Source organism: Xylocopa sonorina, chromosome 1, assembly GCF_050948175.1.
Source record: "Xylocopa sonorina isolate GNS202 chromosome 1, iyXylSono1_principal, whole genome shotgun sequence".
Taxonomy (NCBI): domain Eukaryota; kingdom Metazoa; phylum Arthropoda; class Insecta; order Hymenoptera; family Apidae; genus Xylocopa; species Xylocopa sonorina.
Genome location: NC_135193.1, coordinates 4,246,339 through 4,254,218, shown reverse-complemented (window position 1 = coordinate 4,254,218; position 7,880 = coordinate 4,246,339). Strand labels below are relative to the sequence as shown.

General features: G+C 52.3%; 1 protein-coding gene across 1 annotated transcript in view; it reads left to right on the top strand.

The window, feature by feature from the left end:
* The first annotated feature begins 4,196 nt into the window (after window positions 1-4,196).
* The window catches only part of LOC143424417 (discoidin domain-containing receptor 2), a 108,148-nt gene continuing 104,464 nt past the window's right edge, over window positions 4,197-7,880 (top strand). Inside the window, exon 1 of the mRNA XM_076896470.1 lies at window positions 4,197-4,359. The gene's annotated coding sequence lies outside the window, so the exon portion shown is untranslated. The remainder of the gene's footprint in view (window positions 4,360-7,880) is intronic.

Genomic DNA, 7,880 nt, shown 5'->3' with positions numbered 1-7,880 from the left:
CCATACATCCGCCGGCCGACGCGCCATATCGTCGACTCGAAAGGGCGCGAAAGTAACAATGAAACGCGCGATTTCAGCGCGTCGAAAACTTGCTCGCGGTCCCCGTTGCACCGGCGTGCAAAAGTTTCCGCGGAACCCCGGCAGCCCTCTTATTCTCGCGTCGCGACATCCTCGCGGATGCCATTTATCCGGGCGAGCACGGCGAACAGCCTCCGACGGCGGTTCTTCTTTCATAAATAAGAATGAGCTTAGGCTCCTCCCGTGGACGGCGTATTTGTCGTTGCCTAGCCGAGAGATAGACGAAAACTGGGAACCGAGAGACATCGAATATGGAGCCGTATCCAGCTTGAATGCACCAGACTGCCAAAATCAACACTGTTGGGTTATTCATGTTTCACATTTTTCCGACAGTCTGTTTCGCCGGATTTGTCGCGCGAAAGCTATTCGCGAGTCTACTTTTCTTAATAGTTATCTTCTATTTATTTTACGAATTCATCGTGCCGCGCGATGCACGATCGCGTCTCATTCCCGTCCTCAAGTGTTACGTTTGATGCGCGAGTTTGACAAATATTTACCGATTTCCTACGAATCTACAAACGAGAATCCCACGGAGAGATTCCCGTGGCCGAGCAATTAATAAAGAAGAAAATAATCTTCCTCCTCGTAACGCCACTTTTGCCCGCGAACGTCCCACGTGCCGACTCTTTCCACTCCTAATCATTCTCCGTGTCCATAACTCCATTCGCCGGGCGTCCCATTCGCATTAGTCTCTCTAAATACTCGAGAACCCGCTGGCAGCCGTCTAATTTCCCTCCGTCATTACTCCCGGAGCTCGTCGCCGTTAACAGCGGCCGCGAACGAGCTGTTTGCGCTCGCCCAGGTGAAACGCCGCGCGAAGAAGAAGCTGCGAACTCTCTCGTCACGGTGATTTTTTCCCGTTAATGAACCTGTCCCCCCGTTCTCGTTTAACCTAAGCTGCGAAACGACTGGGCATTAGCGGCCGCAACGCTCCCGCTCGCCGCTGGAAGCGAGTTTCTCTGGCGTGCGACAGCGCAATTACAATAAACCGGCGGCGCACGTCTCGCTACCGGAACACCGCCGCCGCCGGTACAGCCGCCGTCTGTCGACGCGGCCCTCGCCGTTCCACGACGCTGTTCCGCCGTCTTCCGTTCTTCCTTTCTCCGCGCAGTACCAGCTACTCGCGAGCGTAACCTTCGCGGCGCGGGGGTCGAGGTTTAAATTAAATCCGGCTAATGTAACCGCCGGGTATATTAGATCTCTTGTCTGCGAGGACCGCGGTGTCCTTTTCCCTTTCGCGTGCCGGGATTGGCCGTGGGGAACGGAGGCGGCGCTCGAGGTTGGGAATTGAAGGGCTGAGGGAATCTCTGATCCTCTACCCGGTCGCCAGTTGAATAAGGGGTCTTGATTAATTTGTTTCGTTGCACGGGGATCCTTGACGCCGCGATTGTTTTCTTACTCGAAGCGCGCCGGTTCGACGAGATGGTTTGCAAATTAACGATGAACGCTTTTCACCTGACTGAGGTTTCGTTGATTCGTATCGTCGAACGGGGATCATCGGCGAAGATGACTTCTCTTTCGAGGATACAACTTGGGTTGATGAGAAGGGTTGCGTTTGACGCGATTAACTCGAGAGGGAAGCGCAAGGGGTAGGTATCTGGTACGGTGTTTTCGATCGTTGAAATTGTCTTTGGTCCCTTGGTTAATTTGCGCTTTGTAGCTTTGTTAGGAGGGTGGCGGCGGCGGTGGCGGCGGCTCGCGGAATGCCTCGTAGCGTGTGCACGTTGAACCGTCGCGGAAGGATAGCGAAGAGAGTAAAGTGAACGAAACGGAGATGAAGGGGGATCAAAGGGAGCCTGGCGAAGGCGGCGACGTTGTCTCCGGGCATCGGATGCCTCGTGATCGAATCGCTAATTACCTCACTCTCTCGGGCGACGAACTCTTTGAGCTGGAGTGACTGCTTCTCGACCCCACACAACCGGTAATACATTCGGATCGAGTAAATCCACTTTAAAGCTCGTCGCGCGGCGGCAACCGGAACTTCGTCGAGCGGAGTTGTCTGAAACGATTAATCGTGTTTTGACTCGTTGATCGGTTTCTAAGTTACGAGGAGCGGTCGGCGCGGTGTACCGTGAAATCTGCCAAGATCGAGGGGGATCTGATTTAATTTTACGTAGGACTTGTTTCACTCTGCTAATCGTTTAACGCCGTAACCGATGCCGAAAAGGCTTGCCAGTTTTATTTCATCCGTTCCGTTCGAATCGCCGCGGTGAGAACTTTCGCTGAAACGTTTATAATTCCATATAGATTCACGAAGCCATTGTCTCGGAACCCATAAAACGAATACTAAAGTCGAAGACGACGGAAGAACTATAAAGAATTTCCAGCAGATGCATAAAGATAGCCAACCATCATTATGGATTCCACGATGCGTCGTAAAAGAAATCGTTTCTGCGTGACGTTAATTATCGACCGGCAACCGTGGCGACAATAACAAACACGAGCGGAGACGTTCAGCTCGGGGGATGATAAGTCGTAAAAACGGCATTCGCGCGCGGCTGGCTATCGATTCTTAATACTTGTCAGGGTGTTATACTCTCCTGCGGGCAGAAGGGATTCGACGGTGTGCTCTGGGGCGCCATAAACATTAATCCGAATCTGGACGGCTCGCGCTGCCCCCACCTCGATCGAACGAGTCGAAGCTCGAAAGTGACAAGACACAATATCTCACAATTCTCGCGATTTTATGGGCCTTTAGGGCTGCGACAACGATAAATCCTCATGCAGGATGACGCCTCGAGAATTGATCAACCAGGGATTAAGATTCCCGTTACGAGTCGGCTGACTAATGTCGCCGCGTTGCTTTTCGGTTCGGCTGTATTATTCATGATTTACATTCACTCATCTAGATTAGCCCTCACGAGGATCGACGTGCACTTGCTCCCCCGTCCATGGATAACGGACCCTTCGCTATTTAGGAAAGCATGGAAGCGCGAGAGGGAAACATAAGGAGGGGTTGTGACACGGAGCGTCGTTCGAAAATTGCACGCGAAAATCGCGAGTACGAAAGAAATCTTGCACCCTCCCGCCCCGTATTAAATATCTAAGAGACGCAAAGCGTGTACCGCGATAGGCGCGATCGTTCCAAGTTGAATCGAGCTTTCAGGCCGGCTAGGCCGGTTTAATTCGAATCACTCGACGTTGGCCGCAAATCGATCGGCAGCTCCATTCGATCGTCGAAGCACAGCTTAGAGAGAGGCTGGCCTGGCGAAGCGTGCACCCGAAGGTATAGCCGTGCACATGTACGCGACCTAAGTCCGGTCGCTTAATTAAGCGTGCGCGCGTATACGCGCCGCTACCGCCCCACCATCCCAACGCGCACCCATCCCAGAGTTCGAGCCTGGGGTGGAAAAAAGATCAATAAAATCCCTAGTCTACGGGCGACCGCATTCATCGGCCACCCCGTTTCTATAACATATTTTGCAACCTCACCCCAAGCCAGGCGAAGCCTCCCAGCCCCCGCTGCTCGCGCGCGCCACAGACCTCCCTCTTTAGCTGCCCCACGTGCTCGTTTCAACCCCACCCGCCGCCGCCGATGTTCGCCAAAGGGGAGGCGGAGGCCCGTTGCCTCCGAGAACGAGTTTGCGAGACCGCCACTAGGTGGCGATAGAACGCGAGGAAGGGAGACCCGTCGATGTTGAACACGGCCAGACCGTACGTCCCGTCGGTGCGAGCGAGACTGTCTCTGGTAACTGCCCCCCAAACCCCTCCGTACGGCCGCCCCCGGGGCTGCCTCACTCGTTCGAGCAACTGGAGGTTCTCGTCAGCCTGTCAGTTAGTGCCGTGGCGCCGTGACGGTACGGTTGTTGGTTGCTCTACGTTGTTTTCGTCCAGTCGTACGACTCGCGAAACGTGTCTCGTATTCAATGGGGACCTTGCTCGAGACCCATCGCCGCGACAGACACCAGATGATCAGTGATTCGGTTTGGTGACTGGAGAATTAATCGCGTGTGACACCGGTTCCCGGATCGAGTTTGGATCGTTTCGTTTTTCAGTTCGACTTTTATTTTTTTTTTTTGTTTTTCCCTTCAATATTTCGCCACCGCTCCTACTTTCTCACGTGACTAATTTCGTAGACCGTGGTGCGTTTAATCGTATGGTAACGGTGCGGGGGTGTAACGAGCGAGCTGAGTGCGGTATTCCCGAGCGGGAGGTTCGAGCAAGAGGAAAAGGCGGGAAGAGAAGAGCCCGGCTGTGATTCATGATTTCTTACGTGCTGTTTGGTGTGTGCGCGTTCTATGCTTGATCGACGGCCGTGCTGTACGCGGTATTATAGATAAGGTGAGCGAAATTTTGCAAATGTCCCTTTCTGTCTACGTTTACCTATGCGCGCGATCACGGGGACGCAACAGTGACGTTACGGGGATTCGAGCGACGCCACGTGAACGGAGCGCCGGATCGCCCGCGGGCCACCACGTCCAGAAGGATTATCGTTTACAGTGTCCGTTGTGCCACCGGTGACACGGTTAGAAATAACTCGAACCCGTGGAAAATTCGTTACTATCGCCTGATAATCTTGAACCACCAGATTTCACCCTAAATTATAACTATAAACGAGAGAGAGAGGTCGTGCATCTCCGACATCGAGCTGTCTATCCTCGATCGTTTCGTTCCACTAGATCCTATAAACGTCCTGCTGCTACTTTGGTTTCGAAAGAATCGTCTTGACGCCGGTAAACAAGAAGAGAAAGAGATCCCAAGGGGAGTGCATAATCTCGATCGTCGAGTGTATCATCGGCCGGCTGTATTCCGCGTTCGCCGTGGCGAGCCACCCTTAATCCGACTTATTGTTAGAAAGCCGTCGGCCGCCGCCGGCTGAAATCTGATTTGGTTCTTCATTGAACGTTGCTCGAGTCAGCCGTGGTGGCATCGCGCCCTCAGGCCCTAGTCGAGTGACGTTTTCACGGTTTTTCGGCCCAACGGGCTCGGGATAACATCGATTAATCCCGTCTAAGGCGCCTCCTCTCCCCCTCTCGCCCCCTACTGGTACACGAGGTGGAAACGGAGCAAAGCCAGAGTAGACAGCGACGGTCGAAGGACGAGGAAAGAAAGGGAATAAGGTGGATTAGCGAGAAGAGACCCTCGAAGGGGTCGAGCTGGATCGGTTGGCGCGCGAGAGGGAGCGGGAGGACAAATGAAATTTCGTCGTGGCAAATTGTCCGAGAGCGACGCCGCAGAAATCAGCCCCGGACGATTAACACGGTGGGATCTCGTAAGACTTGCTAATTTCCTGCCTTATTGGGCGGGGGATGCCGCGACTCGAGAGGGTTGAAAGGTAATATCGAGGAGGAGAGGCCATCCATTAGCGCGCTGATCTATTTGCCGCGGTGCCTCTGTAAATCTCTCGAATCGAGACGTGAACTGCCTCGAGAACGATGCTTTCTTTCGAGGATACTCCTCACGTTCCGACTTGGAGGTTGCGAAATGACGCAACAGGCAACGGCAGAGGGAAGAGAAAAGGTAGGGCCACGAGAACCGAGGAATTGGAGGTGGTCCAAGGGTAGTCTCGGATGCGCGAGAACACGTAGAGAGACGGCTTGATTGAACCATCGCTCGGCGAACCGTTCCGTTCGAACGTAGAACGATTCGGTTAGAACCGGTGTAATCGAACAAACATCGCGCTGTAGTTGGAGTTTCACGAGGAGAGGAGTCTGGGGCCTATCTAGTCGCGATGAAATGGTAGCACGCGAAAGTTGGATTATCGAAGTCGATCAGCGCGAATTCAAGTGACCGATTTTTCCGCGGTCGTCGCGAACACGCGAATCGCAGGATCGCAGTTGTTTTACGAGGAGAAACCGTGGATCGTTCCTCGTTCTGACGGGGCATGAGCGTTGGGGAGACGGTCACATCCGATTTCAGCGGATTTAAGCGCAGCCAGGAAAGTAGGTTTTGAATATTGATGAACCGGTATGAATATATTCATAAGACTAACAGTTTATTTCTGCAGTCGAGTCGATTCGCTTCCCATTGATCAATTGACGTTGGTTCGTGGAACCAGCCTCCCCCTCTGGTAAATTCGAACGAATTACGATTAATATTCCTAGGTACCAGCGGCAGGTGTTCCTACGTACGCAGAAATAGCCATTGCGAGTCGATTAGTCCTCGGAAATTCTGCCGCTGAATTCTCACGATTCGACGCATTAATTCTGTCTGTACGGATTACTGTTGCGTCAAATCGTCGGACATTATACAAGTTCCACCTCTGCGTGGCAATTTTTTCTCTCCAATGACACAGGAATCGTGCGACCGTTTAGCGAGGAGCGGTCGACCGTAGCTGGCACGCGTCGCAACTTTTCCGTCCAGTTCATTAGTAAATAATAGCCGTGACGACAGTTTGACGACCGCGCGCGGTCGCGTTCGAGCTTCAAATAGGAAAGGTAACGAGTAGACCGTGCAACAGGGTAATCGCGCGTAGAAGAGGCCCGTAGAATTCACGCGCGCAGGACGAATCGTTGGGTGCCACTCGGTTGGCGTGGGTGGCGTCGTCGAAATAATCGAAATGCTAATTATTCATTAGCATAATTAACGCGAACGCGATAAAGCGACCCGCGGCGCGCCGTGAGTGGTCCCACATGCCGTCGAAGATTAACGGTAGCCCCTGCCCCCCTGTTAATGTTCATTTTGAATATTAACTCCTCGGGAATGAATCGCGCGCGACCGCTTATGAATTTTCAACGATTTCGAAAGTTGTCCGACATTACCGATGTAAATTGACGCGCGGGCACGACGGTTCGTAGACGCCGCCGTAAACCTCCTTTCGCTGCCACGGAATCGATCGCGATTCAAACGCGGGGATATTTCTGGAACGAATTTTTCCCAACGTCGTCTCCGAAGCGCGCAATTTAACTCTTTGTGCTCAGCCCGGTCCTTTGTCTTCGCCTCCAATTAAGATTCTAGAAAGCTTCGCGTGGCAGAGGTCGTTTAAATTCCCATTTCCTTTTTCTTTTCCTTCGTTTTTTTTCTTTTTTTTTTCTTTCACTCGCCACCCTCGAAGGGCTGGCGCGCGCCTCGAATCGATCGGAGAACAACCGAAGGGAACCGTCACTTTCGCCGGCGAGCGTAAATTGACCCGGTCGTTTACGGTCAATTTCCGAAAAATCTCCCGTTTCTCCTCGCCACGGACCCAGCTAGTATACCACCCTCGAGACGTCTGGACGCCATAACTTCTTTCGGCTACATTTCCTTCCTCGACGCTCGAAATGACAAGCGGGCCAACAATTGGCCGCGTAAATCTTCCGCGTCTCGCAGGAAACCGGGGCGGTATCTTCTGGAGTTTTCTACGTGTTCAATTCGTTACCACGGCCCCGTGGAGATATGTGTGCCATCCGGGCAATTTATCCCGACCATTAGTTGCAGCTCGGTTAATTCCACGCTGCTACTCTAAGCAGGGCGTTCGATAATTTGTTCGACGAGCAACAATTGTAAATTCTGATAAAGGACGAGGTGCGAATAGTCGGACCAATTCCGCTCACTTGTCCGTCGCGTGGAATTCTACTTATTCCACTTATGGGGCTAATGCCTATCCCAGTTACGCAACTGATAGGTATTCTACTTACGAAACTGGTACCTATTCTAATTACTCCACGCTTATATAGCATCGAAGCCATTGAACACATTCCCCATGAATGATACCGTTTCGCCTACTTACATATGTATGAATGGAAACTCCCAATTAACGCTAATTGAATCGAAATCGAAAGCGATCCATTACAATCGTACTTGTAAGATCTAATATCATGCAAACTGGAACTCCTCGACGACGAAGGAGGAGAGTATAAAAAAATTCACGGACTCGATCCACC